Here is a 16,866-nt window from a genome sequence, read left to right on the forward strand (position 1 = left end):
AATTGCTTAAAGTATCCTCAGTGATGTTTAAATTTTACTTGACTATTTTATAAAATAGAACCTCATCCAATGAGATTATGGATCGCTCCTTACTTTATTGCCTGTAGGATAAGATGAAAGTAATGGCGTAGTTTTAGTTGTGAACTTTGAAAATGTACCAGAGGACCTGGGATATTGCCTTCTATTCACCTTATATAAGTAATGTTGGTCCACTCTGAAATCATTTTTATCCCCAAATGAAAGTCCATTATAAAGACAAGTCCTACCTAGAAACACTGTTTCATGGATAATTTATGGATAATATTAAATGCTCTCTAAGTTGTTGAGTACAATGCTGAAGTGAGAGACACTAAATTAAAATTAACCCAATACTGTTCATTGTGAGGTACTTATGGAACTTATATGTGTTATATATGTTATATCCTTATATATATGAAATAATAGCTTTTAGAATTAAAAATCTAAATTCTAAAGTCAATAAATATTGATGTCCACTCTACATAGAGCATAGTATTCAATTCCATAAGGCAATAGAAGATAAGCAAGATGGAGTTCCTTCCCTAGAAGTCCTGTGGTCTAAAGTAGGAAATAAAGTATCTGCATGAAATGACAAAAAATGGTGAAAAGGCTTGTTGATTCAACCAAAGCAGTTTTAGTGCCCAACTTTTTTAAAGGGGAGCAAATTAATCTCTTATAAACCTGTCAGTTAATTTTGATACCTTTAAAGATTTTGTGCTAGATGAAATCATTGAACAATCAATTAGTCACGACACAGGAGAGCAGGAAGCACTGAGTAATCACTATCTTGGCTTTGCAAAGAGCAAATTGTACCAAAATCAATCTAATTTCCTTCTTTGAGAGATTGGTAGTTTATACAGACATTTAGGAAGCAGGGTATGTAATTTATCTGAACTTCAGAAAATTTTGATGCAGTCACACATGACATTTTAGCACTAACTCAAAGGATGTGATCCAATCCAGACCATATTACGGATATAATATAGGAAGGGGTCCACTACTCTGACAAGTTATAACTGAAAATGATTACTGAGGGCTAAATGTCAACAGTGAATCCTAATTCTTTTTTTTTTTTTAAGATTTTATTTATTAGAGAGAGAGAGAGAGAGAGAGTGTGTGTGTGTGTGTGTGTGTGCAAGCAGAGGGAGTGGTAGGGGGAGAAGGAGAGAGAGAATCTCAAGCAGAAACCACACTGAGCTCAAAGCCCAAGGCAGGGCTTGATCTCATGACCCTGAAATCATGACCTGAGCCAAAATCATGAGTCAGGCGCTTAACAGATTGACCCACCCAAGTGCCCCAACAGTGAATCTTGTTCTATACATGCATATCCTAATGCTGGAGTTATTCTATTTATCTATATCATGGATAAATAATTGAAAATTAACTCATGTGTTGGCTGATGAAAGCCATGATGGGGGGCTTGGGAAGATTGTTACAGTGTAAATGACATGGTCTTAAGTCATAAAAATGAACCATTTTATACTCTGTGAAGGGCAGTGGGACCAAGTCCATAACAACATTGTGTTGTGATAATGAGCAATACCAAAGATAGATACAAGGTGGAAGCAGCTTGGTCATAAATATGACAAAGAAAGGCTTGGTAGCCAATAGTGGAACCTGATCCATGTATCGCTGAGCAGTTTCATGTCATTCTTTATAAGCAACACGTAATTTTAGAGTGTGTAAAAAGGAATATGATTTACAAGTAGGAGAAGATCAGAAGTCATTACTCTGCAATAATCCATTGTCACAACTCTCAGACTACTCTAATCTTGCACTGCAGAGAAGTTAGAGGACCCAGAGAAAAACCTTCTAAATATGGATGATGATGGATGGCTGTGTCTTCAAAGTTCAGGCTAGAGAAGAGTGGCCACTCTTCAAATTGTGCAGATGTAGCATTTCATCTCATAGTCATTTGTTGAGTAGCAGATAGATGTCAGGTTGTTGGGATTTGTCATGTCAGTTTATGGAGCAATTGTTTTATTTTCATTTTCACAGTGGAGAATACAAAACAAATGAGCTTAAATGTAGCATGAGTTTGGTTAGGTAAAGGAAGAACTCTTTTCCTGTTGAGGTTATTAAACACTAAAACATGTCATCAAAGAATGACATGTCTGAAATATTTTTTTCTTGAAACATCAAAGAAAATATGTCTGAAATATTTTTTCTTGGAAACTGAAAACAGAATAGACAGCCTTCTGTGTAAGGTGGCATAGGTGCTGAAGACTCTGTTTTAGTCCAGTGGTTCCAAAAATCTGACAGTGTCAGGATTACTTGGTTAGGATCTTCTGTAAAATAGCTTTCTTGAAGTATAATTGACCTACTGTAAATTGCGTGTATTTCAAGTATATAAGGGTAAGTTTTGACTTAAGTATATACCCATGAAACTATCACCACACTCAAGATAATGAACCCATTCGTTATCCCCAAGAGTCTTCCCATGCTTCCTTGTAGTTCTTCTTCCCATTCCTTTCTAAACAAACATTACATATTCTTTGACACCAGAAAATTGCATCTTCTCAAATTTTATGTAAATGGAATCAAATGAGTTGTATTCTTTTTCAGTTGGCTTCTTTCACTTAGCATATCGGTTTTGAGCTTTATCCATGTTGTAATGTGTTTCAGTAGTTCATTCCTCTTTTTATTGTTGAGTAGTATTCCATTGTATGGAGATACACAGTTTGTTTATCTGTTTATCTATTGATGGGCAGATGGGCTGTTTCCAGTTTTTGTTTATGACAAATAAAGCTGTTGTGAACATCTATGCACAAGCTTTTGTATAGATATGTACTCTCATTTCTTTAAGGCAAATACTTGAGAGTAAAATGGTTGGATCATTATGGTAGGTATATATTTAACTTTTGGGGAAACTTCTGAATTATTTTCCAATGTGGTGGTTCCATTGATACTTGATATGATGAGTCTTTTTATTTTAGACATTCTAATAGGCATATTTTAAAGTATACTTTACAGTTTTAAAGTAAACTTCCCTAGTGACCAAAGATGTTGAGCATCTTTTCATGCTCATAGATTTGCCATCTATGTATCTTCTTTGGAGAAGTATCTGTTCAGTTTTTTTGTCCACCTTTTAATTTGGGCTTTTACTTTATTATTGAGTTTTGAGAGTTGTCCTTTAGCAGATACATGATTTGCAAATATCTTCTCCCAATCTGTAATTTGCCTTTTCATTCTCTTAACAATGTTTCTCAAAGAAAGATATTTTTCATTTTGATGAGGTCCAATTCATCTTTTGGGGGACTTTTTGTCTTTTTTTAATAGATCATGCTTTTTGTTCATGTCTGGAAACTCTTTGCCTAACTCAAGGTCACAAATGTTTTCTCTTATGTTTTCTTAAAGAAGTTTTATAGTTTAAGTTTTACAGTTAGGTCTGTGATGTATTTTGAGGAATTTTTTGGTATATGGTACAAGATATGGGTCTATGTTCTTATTTTATATATGGCTATCTAGTTGTTCTTGCATTATTTGTTGAAAAGACTATACTTTTTTCCACTGAGTTGTCATTGAACCTGTGTCAGAAATCAGTTGTCCATATATGTGTGGATCTATTTCTGATTTCCAGTCAGTCCCATTGGTTTACTTGTTAAAAAGTATTCTTAAACCCAGTTTCCAGTGGGTGTATGTTGGAGGGAGTCCCCCCACACCACCAAGTAATGCTCAGGAGGCCAGCTGGGTGTACTGTAATTCACCTCAGTTCTGACACTGTTTACCTGGATTCCACAGGCTGAGGGCTCAGTTCCCACAAGGCCTCCCTCCACTTCAGATGCCAGTTGCAAGCCAAGGTTAGACTGGTTAGAAATGAGAGGTCCCCACAGCCCTTTCCTTGGGTTCGATTAATTTGTTAGAATGGTTTATAGAACCCAGGAAATTCCTTTGCTCTTTGGATTACTGGTTTATTATAAAAGGATATGATGAAGGATGAAGATAAACATCCAGGTGGAAGAGATGCACAAGGCACATGGATGGGCTTGGAGCTTCCATCCTCCCTGAGTGTGTCATTCTTCCCAAATCTCTATACCTTCACCAGCCTAGAAGATCTCTGAACCTGTCCGTTTGGGTTTTTATGGAGGCTTCATTACACAGGATTATTGTTTTCAATCTTTAGCCATTGGTGAATGATTCAACCTCTAGCCCCTTTCCCCTTCCCAGAGGTGGAGGAGTGGGATTGAATGTTCCAGCCCTCCAATTACATGGTTGGTTCCCCTGGTAATCAACCCCCATCCGTAGGTGATTTAGGGGCTTTCCAAAAGTTACCTCATTAACATAACAAAAGACATTGTAATCCCTCTTCACTACCTAGGAGATTCCAGGGATTTTAGAAGGTCTGTGCTAGAAACTGGGATGAAGATTAAATATGTATTTCTTATTGTAAGTCATAATATCATACTTGTCCATCTTTACACTGAAACCATGCTCTTTTGATTGCTTTATCATTATAGTAAGCCTTAAAATCAAGTAATCTTAATCTTCCAATTTAGATCTTCTTTTTCAAAAATGTTTTGGTTATTCTAGGTCTTTTTCATTTCCATATGAATTTTAGAATAAACTTGTCAATTTTTATTTGATTGGCAGGATTTTCACGGAGATTGCATTGAATCAATAGATCAGTTTGGGGAGAATAGATATCTTAATAACATTAAGTCTTCTAACCCATGAACATGGTATATCTCTCCATTAATTTAAATTTTAAGTTTCTGCCAACAATGTTTTGTGATTTTCAATGTACTGTCTCGTGCATCTTTTGTCAGATTTATCCCTAAGAATTTCATACTTTTAAATGCTATTGTAAAATTTATCTAAAATTTTAAAATTTCCAGTAGTTTGTTGCTAGTATGTAGAAATACAGTTGACTTTGTCTATTGACCTTATATTCTACAACCTTACTAAACTTATTAGTTTTATTAGCTTTTTTTTTTTTAAGATTCCATAGAATGTCCTATGTAGACAATCATACTGTGTGCTAATAATGACAGTTTTACTTATTCCTTTCCCATCTAGATATCTTTTATTTCTTTTTCTTGCCATTCTGCCCTGGCTAGAACCTCTACTATAATATTTAATAGAAGTCATAACAGGGGATATATATATATATTTGTGAGAGATAATGGGCTTATGAGTTTTCTTATAATGTCTTTGTCTGGTTTTTGTATCAGGGTAATATCCTCATAAAATGAGTTGGACAGTAGTCTTCCTTTTTGATTTTCTGAAAGAATTTGAAAGAATTGATATTATTTTCTCCTTCACTGTTTGGTAGAATTCACCAGTGAAGCCAGCTGGACCTACTGAATTTCAATCTGTGGGTGAGCTTAGAAATTTGTTTATAACAAGTTACCCATCTGATTCTGTGGTATATTCACTGATTGCATAAAATGTGATTTCTTAAAGTCCAATCCAATCATCAAGCAGACAGGGAAGTGGCAGTTCTTAAGAGGCAACAGGGTCATGATCAGTCTGTGAGTTTTAGCTTTGAATTCGTTTGTGTCTTCACAGACCTATATCCCTGACTCTGGAACTTTCTCCCCCAGAAAATCCCATGCAAAAACTCTGTCAGGAGGTCATTCTAACAGAATTGTAAGAATTGTAACAAGTGTAAAAATTACTTGGTAATTAGGATCATGCATATAGATTCTTTTCTATTTCATAGCCAGTAGAAAATTGAACATTTGCTCCAATCTGCCATGAAATCAAACTTTTAGAGAAAGTTATATTTTTATAAGGAAAATATGTTGTTCCATGTTGCTGATTAGATCTTTGCTCTGATAAAGCTTGGAATGATTAAAATCCTTTACAATAATTGTGAAATTTCTCTTGATAAAAGCCAGAGGTTGCTTATTACATAATAAATACAATTTAGTTGTGTTTTCTTCTGGAGAAAAGCTGTCTGTCTATGGGTGTCAATATTGCAGTTCCCTAAGTGCCTATTCATTGACTAGTGGATTTATCTGTACCATATTTGATGAGCTGAGCTGTGATTGTTTTCACAAAGGTTCAACTTTCAGACAGACTAGTTAACTTTATCTTTGCAACTAAGTTCTCATCCCAGGAACTTGGTACTAATTTGTGAATAATAGGTCTTCATTGACTACATACTTACATACAAACATTTTCTTTGACCAAATATAGAATCCTCAAAAAAGTCAAATGGTCATAATGCTTTGCAGTGAAATCTATAATCAATAATATTCACTAGCCAGTGATAACATCATTTTATAGAGGAAACATGTCCCTTTATGGGCTCTTTTTTTTTAAGTTTTTATTTAAATTCCAACTAGTTAACATACAGTGTAATATTACTTTCAGGTGTACAATATAGTGATTCAACACTTCTGTACAATACCTAGTGCTCATCACAAAGAACACTCCTTAATCCCCATCACCTATTTAACCCATCCCCTTGTCACCTACCTCCTCTCTGGTAACCATCAGTTTGTTCTCTATTGTTAAGAGTCTGTTTCTTGGTTTGCCTCTCTCTCTCTCTTTTTCCCCGCTTTGCTCATTTGTTTTGTTTCTTAAATTTCACAAATTAGTGAAATCATATGGTATTTGTGTTAATCTGACTGACTTATTTCACTTAGTGTAATGTTCTCTAGCTCCCTGTATGCTGTTGTAAATGTTATGATCCCATTCTTTTTGATGGATGAGTAATATCCCATTGTATATATGTACACCACATCTTCTTTATCCACTCATCAGTCAATGGACACTCGGGCTGTTTCCATAATTTGGCTGTTGAGATAATGCTGCTGTAAACATCAGGATGCCTGTATGCCTTTGAATTAGCATTTTTGTATTCTTTGGGTATCTGGGTTCTTTTTTAATCCTAATTTATGCTCCAGTAAGAAGTGGAAACATGATGTTATTTGGTAGGTGGTGTTTAAGTGTTTATACTATAATCCCTCAATAGTCCTTAACACTTTTTATTCCATGGCCCCCTTTGATATCAGATGATGCTTATGGATCTTTCTCAGAATAATGTTGCAAATATATTTATAAAATTATAGGAATACAAAAGAAACCAATTACATTGAAATACAGTTATCAAAATATGTTTAAAACACAATCGTGATATAGCAGTATATGTGCTTCCTTATTAATGTAATAAAATAATAAGATCTAGTAGCAGCCCTAATAACTATTGTAATTTTTCATTAAGAATGAGCTTGAGGGAAATTGGAAGGGGAGGTGAACCATGAGAGACTATGGACTCTGAAAAACGATCTGAGAATTTTGAAGGGGTGGGGGGTGGGAGGTTGGGGGCACCAGGTGGTGGGTATTGTAGAGGGCACGGATTGCATGGAGCACTGGGTGTGGTGCAAAAATAATGAATACTGTTATGCTGAAAAAATAAAAAAAAATGAAAAAAAAAAAAAGAATGAGCTACTAAATGGCATTTTGAAATAACTGCAACAACTATAATGTCATATGAAAATATCATTGTTCAAAGCCTACATTTGTAATTGAAGGAACTGCTAAATTTCAGTTAGTTGGTAAAAAAATGGATATTTTTTCTTTCCAGGTTCATGGACCCCCTGAATTCCCTCCATGAATCTTAAGAACCCCTGCTTACTTTCTGTTCATTTTTGATGAAAACTTACTTTGAATTACAAAAACCAAGTTGTGCAAAAAATAAATTATGAAGGAATATGGGAGAAAAAAATGAAGGTCCGGTATCCTTGTGGAATTGGTTGAAAGTCTTTCTTCAACATTTTGATATACATTTTTTTTTACATTCCATTACTTCCTGCTGGAATTAGCATTGTCCTTTTCAATGAACCACTAATGAACAGCCTGACAAGTGTGGCTTAATCATACAGCACTTTTAATCTGTGAAGTCTATTTAGAATGTTAGCACAAAATAGAAATATAATGATATAAAAGAGAGAATTATATACCATAATGAAATCTCAGCGCAGAAGAACTTAATGGCAGCAAGCTTGGGACCCTTAAAATCAGAAGTCCTTTGGGACTGGGTTTTAGAAACTTCCTTGTTAAAGGCTCTGGGTGGTAAGGTGGTGGTGAGAGAGGATATAAGAAAACAAAAAGAAGGAACAGATAAAATCATGTTTTCAAAATATGGGGTTCAGAAGAATTGCATCCTATTACAGGTGCTCAGTACATATGCCAAACCTCAGATTTGCAAGTTGCTAACTGGCATTGCATGATTAGATTGAGTAATTGCACATGTCGGTAAAAAGCCATAATTACCAAGAAAAATGTATGCATTTTGTCTGGGTAGGGTTCACCCATTTAGCATGATTTTTAAATTTTGATCAGCTAAAAATCTACTAGCACTGTAGAGAGTAAAGTTCTGTTTTTTCTGTGGATCCTTAACACCTGTGGGTTCTTGATCATTGTTTACTAAACAGTTAGCTTTTTAAATATGAAATGGGAAAACACTTAAAACTGGTGAGAACTGCTTAGCTATGACAAGCTTTGGGACTTGGGTGGGAATTTCTGCTTTTCTCCATTTCTCCAACATTGTGACAATAACTCATAGTTTATTTACAAATGAAAAGTAATACTGCATAATACCTGGCAGTTTTCAAAGATAGATTATATCTGTCCTTGTGTGAAGGGCTCCAGTAACACTATGGTAAAATATTTTCTTCTGACCATCTGGCAGTTCTTCAGAACCCATCTCTCTCAACCTTTATAGCTACTGCACTAGTTACAGCTAATCCTTTCAATGAATGAGCTGGAAAATGTAGGTACATCAATATCATATCCTTTTAGAGCCCATTTAATCCATGCCCTATTATTATTTCGTTTAATAGGGCCATTATCTTCTGTGGAAATGAAAAGTAATTTGTCAGAATCATTTCTAAAAATTTAAGATCAATCTATGTAAATTTCTTTAAATAAAAGAAACCATAGATTTTTTTCTTTTTTCTTTTTTTTAAAGAATCTTAAACATACTCATTAAAAATCTCAGAAATGGGAATCTAGGGCTTAGATTCCAAACACGTTTTAGGTCTTATTTTTCAGTCTGGGTTCTAACATATCTAGTCTAATAACTCAGCTTGGGTTGGGTTCATATTATTCCTGAGGAAGAGTTTATGTTATGTAAAGGGTGGCATTGATACCTCAGCAAGGTCAATAGAACAATTTGTATGTTTCTCTTATTATGTTTGCTTTAAGAAGCTAGAAAGATTCATTCCAGTATAGGAATTTTATGAATTTTCCTTTCAAGATACTTATCAGTACTCTATGGACTTTGGCTGGTTTTTAAATACCTTATTTTGTGATTTCTGAATAAGCTTCAAGGGAAGTGTCTAGTGTTCTCATTTTAATCAAGATTTTACTTCATGGAAAACCCATGTTTGTTGAATTTTTTAGAAAGGCTGTTACTTATTTCCACATTCTGAAATGTGCATTTATCGTTGAATCAAAATGGAAAAAGCCTTTTCTTCCCCAGAGTTTAGAACTGTATTCACAATACCCTGTCCCCAGCTTCACCATTCCATACGCATCCGTATCAACATGAGACCAAGTTTTTGACAGAAACCTCTCCCCCAGTGTTTTGCACTTTCATATTTAGGTACTTTAGCTTGGGCAAGATATTCTCCCTGTTGTTCAGTTAACACATGCACACTTAACGCTCATGCACGTTGACAAATTCTCCCTGGGTTGTAGGATGGAATTGATTTGTTATTCCCGAGGTTTTTGGTGTCAAAATTAATTTTTAAAAATTTCCTTGGAGGGTGTTAGTGGTGACTTCTGGGAAATCTTTGTGGTTTTTTTGTCAACTGGGGATTAAAACTGCCCAATGTTTATATTCATGCATTTATGTGTGCTTTGGCTAACAATTTTTCACAAACTCTCAAGATTAGAGTCCCTCAAACTCTTTTATTGATACTGTCTTTTCTTCTGATTACTAGGTTTCTGTCATAACCTAAATTTAAGGAGAGAATAATACACCAAATTAATTATAACATCTGGCTGTTTTTTGATACCCTTAGACTGAATACAAATATCAGCCATGTTTTTTAAAAAAAGTCATAAACTGGAAGAAATCTCAAGAGGTCACTTACATAATTTCCTTTCTTAGAAACTATATTTCCTGGAAGAGGAAAACTATACTCTGTTCTAGTGTGTAGTTACGTCTAGTATAAAACATTTCAATGTATCTAAACAAACTTTCTTCCTGTTCTCTAAACTCCATTCCCCATATTTCATTTTCTCCCTTTTTAAAATATTGAACCCTTGTAGTTTTATAAAATTTCTTTTTAAAAATTGCCCCATGCTCTTAATGACTTTTCAAGTTTTCCTACTTAAGTAGGTCAGTTGGAAAAAACAAAGCTAAAAGGAAAAAAAAAATAATCCCATGTCCAGAGGTAATAACTTAATGTATGTCCTTTGGTTCTTTATTTCTGTATCTATACATTTTAATTTGTGTTTTACAAAAGTGATATACTGCGCATATTATTTTGTACTTTGATTTTCAAAGATTTATTGGTCAGTTTTGATAATAAACTTTCTTCCACCCTTTTATTTTTAATGAGTACCTAGTATTCCATAAGGTAAGTGTACCACATGATCCAACCTGTTTTTCCAAAAATTTTATTAAGAAAACAAACTACAGAAAGGTTGAAATGATTTTACAGTGAACAGACATATATCCACCACTTATATTCTACAACTCATACTTTAATTATTATATTTGCTTTATCATGTATCAAACTAACCCTCTCTGTATTTATCAAGTCATTTTGTGTTTTTATGTATTTCAGAGTAAGTTGTAGATGTTAGAATATTTCTCCCCTCCAAGTATTTTGCATCCTTTTTGTTTTTTAAAGATTATTTATTTATTTATTTATTGGACAGAGAGAGACTCACACAGCAAGAGAGGGAACACAAGCAGGGGGAGTGGGAGAGGGAGAAGCAGACTTTTCGCTGAGCAGGGAGCCTGATATACAGGCTCAGTCCCAGGACCTTGGGATCATGACCTGAGCTAAAGGCAGACGCTTAATGACTGAGCCACCCAAGCGCCCCCCAAGTACTTGTGCATCCTTAACCAGAGTTCAGTATTTGCTTATGTGCCCAATCTGTATTTTTTCTTTTTTATTAAGTTCTAAAATTTTAATTCCAGTGTAGTTAACATACAGTGTTGTATTAGTTTCAGGTGCAAAATATAGTGATTCAGCAATTCTATACATTACTCAGTGTTCATCATGACAAGTGCACTCCATAATCCCCATCACCTCTCTCACCCACCCCCAACCCACCTCCTCTCTGGTTAACCACCAGTTTTTTCTGTAGAGTCCACTTCTTGGCCTCTCTTTTTTTCCCCCTTTGCTCATTTGTTTTATTTCTTAAATTCTACATCTGAGTGAAATCATATGGTACTTGTCTTTCTTTGACTTATTTTGCTTAGCATTTTACTCTCTATCTCCATTTGCATCATTGCAAATGGCAAGATTTCATTCTTTTTTATGACTGAATAATATCACATTGTGCGTATATCTCACATCTTCTTTATCCATTCATCTATTGATGGACACTTGGGCTGCTCCCATATCTTGTCTTTGTAAATAACACTGCTTGCTATAAACTTAGGGGGTGCATGTATCCCTTTGAATTAGCGTTTTTGTATTTCTTGCATAAATAGCTGGTAGTGCAACTTACTGCATCCAACAGTAGTTCTATTTTTAACTTTTTGAGGAACTTCCCCAACCTCTGTTTTTAAAAAATTGTTTTACATTTAAATTGTTGTACAATCTGTTGGAAAAAATAATGTGCTTATTAGTGTAGTTGGATCAGCTTTATATTGTCTTATAACAAAATACGTAAAAAATTGTCGCTTAGGGGTGCCTGGGTGGCTCAGTTGGTTAAGCATCTGCCTTTGGCTCCGGTCATGATTCCAGGGTCCTGGGATCGAGCCCCATGTTGGGCCCCCTGCTCAGTGGGTAGCCTGTTTCTCTCTCTCCCTCTGCCTGCTGCTCTGCTTAATTGTGCTCTCTCTCTATCTCCCTGTCAAATAAATAAATAAAATCTTAAAACAAAACTTAGTGGCTTTCTTTTCTTGCTTGTGGTTCTGTTATAGGTTGAGCTCAACTGGGCGACCACATTGGGGATTTTTCATGCTGCAACAGTCATGTGACAGCTCTGCTGAATCTTGTGGAGCAAGACATCCTCACCTAATAAAGCCCTAGAATCAGAGTTGCATTATATAAAGTTATACATACACATAGCCAAATTATCCTCATTACTTATTTAAAATGCTTTTCTTCCCATAGGTTCTCTTTGCATGTTTTCAATTCAAAGTCATTTTAGTTCAGAATAACTTTTTGAGATGCTGGCTAAATTTCTTTTTTTTTAAATTTCTTTTAATTACTATATTGAATTGGGCATTAATAACAATATAAGAGAAAGAAATATAAGACATTGTCTTTGTTTCTCAGGAACTTATAATCTAGTTGGGTATACTAACACTTATAGAATAGTCAAATTGAATTATAAGAACTTGTATGGTTGTCAAATTTCTTACTTCTTTTCCTTTTCTGGAGGATGGACTGGGTTAACTCCTTGACATCTAATAAGTAGTCAGTAAATAATTACTTTGCAACTACCACTGAATTTCAGAAAGGGGCTGAGTTAAAGTTCTCTAAACTGGGAGTTTTGTTAAGGAGGTAGGACTTCATTTTGGCCTTGGATTAAAGGTACAATTTAGGTAGACTAAGGAAAAGTGTATGGATTCATGTATAGCATCGTTTTTTGAATTTTTATTTTGTACAGTTCAAAAAATGTATGGTTAGAAATTACCTTCTTTATCACGAACACAAAACTGTCTGCTGGAATAATTGCCATTGAGCTTATAATATTTGCCACTGAGCTTACAGATCACTAAAGTGATTATTTCATAAGCACATTTAATTTCTGACCATCCTTTATAATGCCTAGAAGGGAAACAACCGATATTCCCACATTCAGAAACTCTTTTTTTTTTTTTTTTCTTTTTCCATTTGACAGAGAGAAAGGGAGATCACAAGTAGGCAGAGAGGAAGGCAGACAGAGAGGGGGAAGCAGGCTTCCTGCCGAGCAGAGAGCCCGATGCGGGGCTCGATCCCAGGACCCTGAGACCATGACCTGAGCTGAAAGGAGAGGCTTAACCTGCTGACCCATTCAGACACCCCCCAAAACTCTTTCTTTTTTTTTTTTTTTTTAAAGATTTTATTTATTTATTTGACTGAGAGAGAGATCACAAGTAGGCAGAGAGGCAGGCAGAGAGAGAGAGGAGGAAGCAGACTCCCTGCTGAGCAGAGAGCCCGATGTGGGGCTCGATCCCAGGACCCTGAGATCATGACCTGAGCCTAAGGCAGCGGCTTAATCCACTGAGCCACCCAGGTGCCCCTCCCAAAACTCTTTCTTATCGGCAAATGCTACATAGTAGAATTCATGGCAATAAGTTTGGGGGATTTTGTGGGTAGAGTAAACCTATGAAAGCTCATCTAAAATTTTTTTTGTATTCACTAAAATAAAATATTAATTTCAGCACACTAAATATACATTAAAATAGTTATAATGAGGTTCTGAAGAATTAAAGCCAGAAGGTTTTCAGGCTCCCCATCATCCTTGATTTCAACTATCTGCATACAAATTCAGTTGCCCTTGTTGCAGAGCATGCTTATACTAAAAGTTTCCCTCCCCACCCCATTCAGTGTGTGTTACATTGCCTTGGTTCTAGCCCCTGATAAACTTGGTTTTCCAAGGCCTCCATATGCTCCATAAAAGTTTTGTGGGGTTTTCCCCTGAATATCATTGTTGATCATCCAGCAAATTTTATGATAACAGAGTTGACTTCCACTCATGAATTCCCACCATTGTCCCAGAGACAGAGAAAACTGGCTATATAATCTATTTGTGACTCTTTCTATTCAAACAGTCTGAATGAGCATTCCTCCCCACCCCATTTCAGTGTGTGTTACATTGCCTTGGTTCCAGACTAAGTGCTTTCAGCCCCTTATAACCTTGGTTTTCCAAGGCCTCCATATGCTCTCCCTCAGTTTCCTGTCCCTCACCCTTTCCCTTTCCAAGACATTCATGCTAATAATTCTGCTCTCATCTCCTTTATTTCTCTTTGTTTTTCTATCCCTCGGTTCCTTTTTTCCTTAATTATTTGTGGGATAGGGAGTATAAAACTTTGAGGATAAAAAAGCCATAATTGAAAGTGAATTTCACCTAAGGGGAACTCAAAGTTAGGAAATGATTATCGCATTATAGCACATACCCATACTCATCATAATGTAAATGTTGCCTTCTTCACACTTGTTATCTTAGCCTGTCTATGCTGCTGTTCCTCCAAGCATTTTTGTTATGGTCTTTCCAAACTGGACAGTGTTCTCTTGAGTATACTTGGTGGTGGAAAATCTTCTTTCTTGGGGGGTGAGTTTTGTTTTGAAAATAAGTATAGGTTATTTACAATCAATATTGATGATTTAATTGGATGGAATCATGCTGGGTAATATGTCCTTACACACGATGCCTTTACATACACACAAAGGTATACAATTGCACGTATATAAAGTAATGAGACTAATTAAAATGTGGTCTATCATTGAAAAAGTACGGTTTCCTCAAGTGGCTGTTGCTTTTGTTCTGTTTGGTTAGGCACAACACTTTAGAATTTTAAGAAGCCAAAGGTCAGAACTGAAAGAAGTTTATGAGCATTTATTTTAATACCCTGAGGAAACAAAGACACAGAAAGATGAAATGACCCATCTGAAGTCCCATGGTCAGTGATTCAGAACTCTTCTTCCTTTATGAACATACATCTTACTTGTCCCAGTTCTCTAACATAAGAGTGAATTCCGACAGAGTAGAGTCTTGTACTAAAGGTTCTAAAGAAATTTTGATGTTGATCATGGAAAACGACCAGTTCTGTATATACGTAACTTCTCCAAAATATTCTTAATAGGTCTAAACTATATTGATAGAATAATAGTTGATAGGCAAACTTCCTTTTTAATTGGAAAACAATAAAAGGAAGTAAGATTTCTGTATCATTTATGATCATTTGAAAAATTTGAGGCTCTACTCAACTAAATAGGTCACGTGAATATTGTTCAAAATGAACCACTCCAGGAACACCAGCTAAATGTTTTTGTGTTTCCTGAGTGTTTGGATCTACCTTCTCAAGCATATTAGAAAATCAGTCATCTACTACTTTCCAAAATTAGGATTTCTAAACTAACCCTTAAAGTATTAGCCAAAAGGGGTACCCACTGCTGTAATAAACTATGCGTCTAAAATACCTGTTTTGTAAAGTGATTTGGAATAGAAAACAGGTGAAGACATGAGATGACAATACTTGATCTCTCAGAGAAACAAATTGGCTGAAAAAATTGCCTCTCAAAATGACAAATACCCTTTTCCATTTAAATAACCTGAGAGATCAGCTTCCCTACCATCTAGGGACTCAGACGATCTTAGACTCCATGATTCTCACTCAGTGTCGGAAGAGGCTATGGAGTAATGGCACCCAAAGCCAGTCTGCAGACCACTACTAGCCTGTGACCAACAGTCTGTGACAGCACTTTAGCCTCAGCATTGAAATGAGGAGGAGGAAGCTGATGTGGTCACTTACAATAAGTGAGCTTATCATAAAGCTAAATAGACCCAGCTTTTTCTTACTGCAATGTCATTTTTGAAATGGCAGTAATAATAGATCCTCACTGTTATTGTTTGTTTTTAGTTCTTGCAATGATTATTTGTTTTCATAATGATCTTACTTAGCAAAGTTGGGAGCTCCAAACTTAAAAAAAAAAAAAAAAAAAGTACCATTCAGGAAATTGCAAAAATCTGGGCATCATTGCCTTAGAGGTCATCCAGTTCAATTATCTACCCTTTCAGAAGATAAATAGGGGTGCCTGGGTGGCTCAGTAGGTTAAGCCACCAACTCTTGGTTTCAGCTCAGGTCATGATCTTGAAGTTGTGGGATCAAGCCCCACATTGGGTTCCTAACCCTAACCCTTCCCCCCTTGCCCCTCCCTGCTCTCTCTCTCTCTCAAGTAAATAAATAAAATCTTGAAAAAAAAAAAGAATATAAATAAAGTGTCTGGCATAGAATTTTAATTATTAACCAAAGTTGAATAAATTACTTAGAAGAGTCTTTCTTTTTTAAGATTTTTTTTTAAATTTATTTGACAGATAGAGATCACAAATAGGCAGAGAGGCAGGCAGAGAGAGAGAGGAGGGAAAGCAGGCTCCCTGCTGAGCAGAGAGCAGGGCTCCATCCCAGGACCGTGGGATCACAACCTGAGCCAAAGGCAGAGGCTTAAGCCACTGAGCCACCCAGGCGCCCCTAGAAGAGTCTTTTTAAGTTTTATTTTATTTTTTCAGTGTTCCAAGATTCATTGTTTATGCACCACTCCCAGTGCTCCATGCAATATAGAAGAGTCTTAATATGACCTCACACACACACCTGCCCTGCATCCCCTAAAATCACTCTGCAAGACTGGTTTCTACGGTTTATATTCAGTAATTTATTACAGTGGTTTCTAAGCAGTAATTTTTTCCCCTTCCATTGTTGTGACCATCCTGAAGCTTCTGCTGAAGCTCAGCCTGCTTATATAGATTCTGAATTGTTTGTCAGTATTAGTAGCTCATAATTGTGATGTGTCACGCAGCACCTCTTACTGTTCTTATAACAGTTCTGTGGTTTTAAAGTTATTTTGGTAGCAGTTCCTTTATCATCAGAGGGAACATTTTGCCTCAATAGGAAATTCATTCTGTGCAGACAGGCTGCAAATTCCCATGACATAGCAGGCTCATCTGTCAAAGAATTTTTTTTTTATTCCCATTTACCTCTTTGATTACATTCAGAATGCCCCA

General features: G+C 35.7%; 1 protein-coding gene across 3 annotated transcripts in view; it reads left to right on the forward strand.

Moving 5' to 3' along the window:
- CAMKMT (calmodulin-lysine N-methyltransferase) overlaps positions 1-16,866 on the forward strand; it is a 388,588-nt gene that overhangs the window by 229,849 nt on the left and 141,873 nt on the right. The window lies entirely within an intron of this gene.

Source organism: Lutra lutra, chromosome 9, assembly GCF_902655055.1.
Source record: "Lutra lutra chromosome 9, mLutLut1.2, whole genome shotgun sequence".
NCBI classification, from domain to species: Eukaryota; Metazoa; Chordata; class Mammalia; order Carnivora; family Mustelidae; genus Lutra; species Lutra lutra.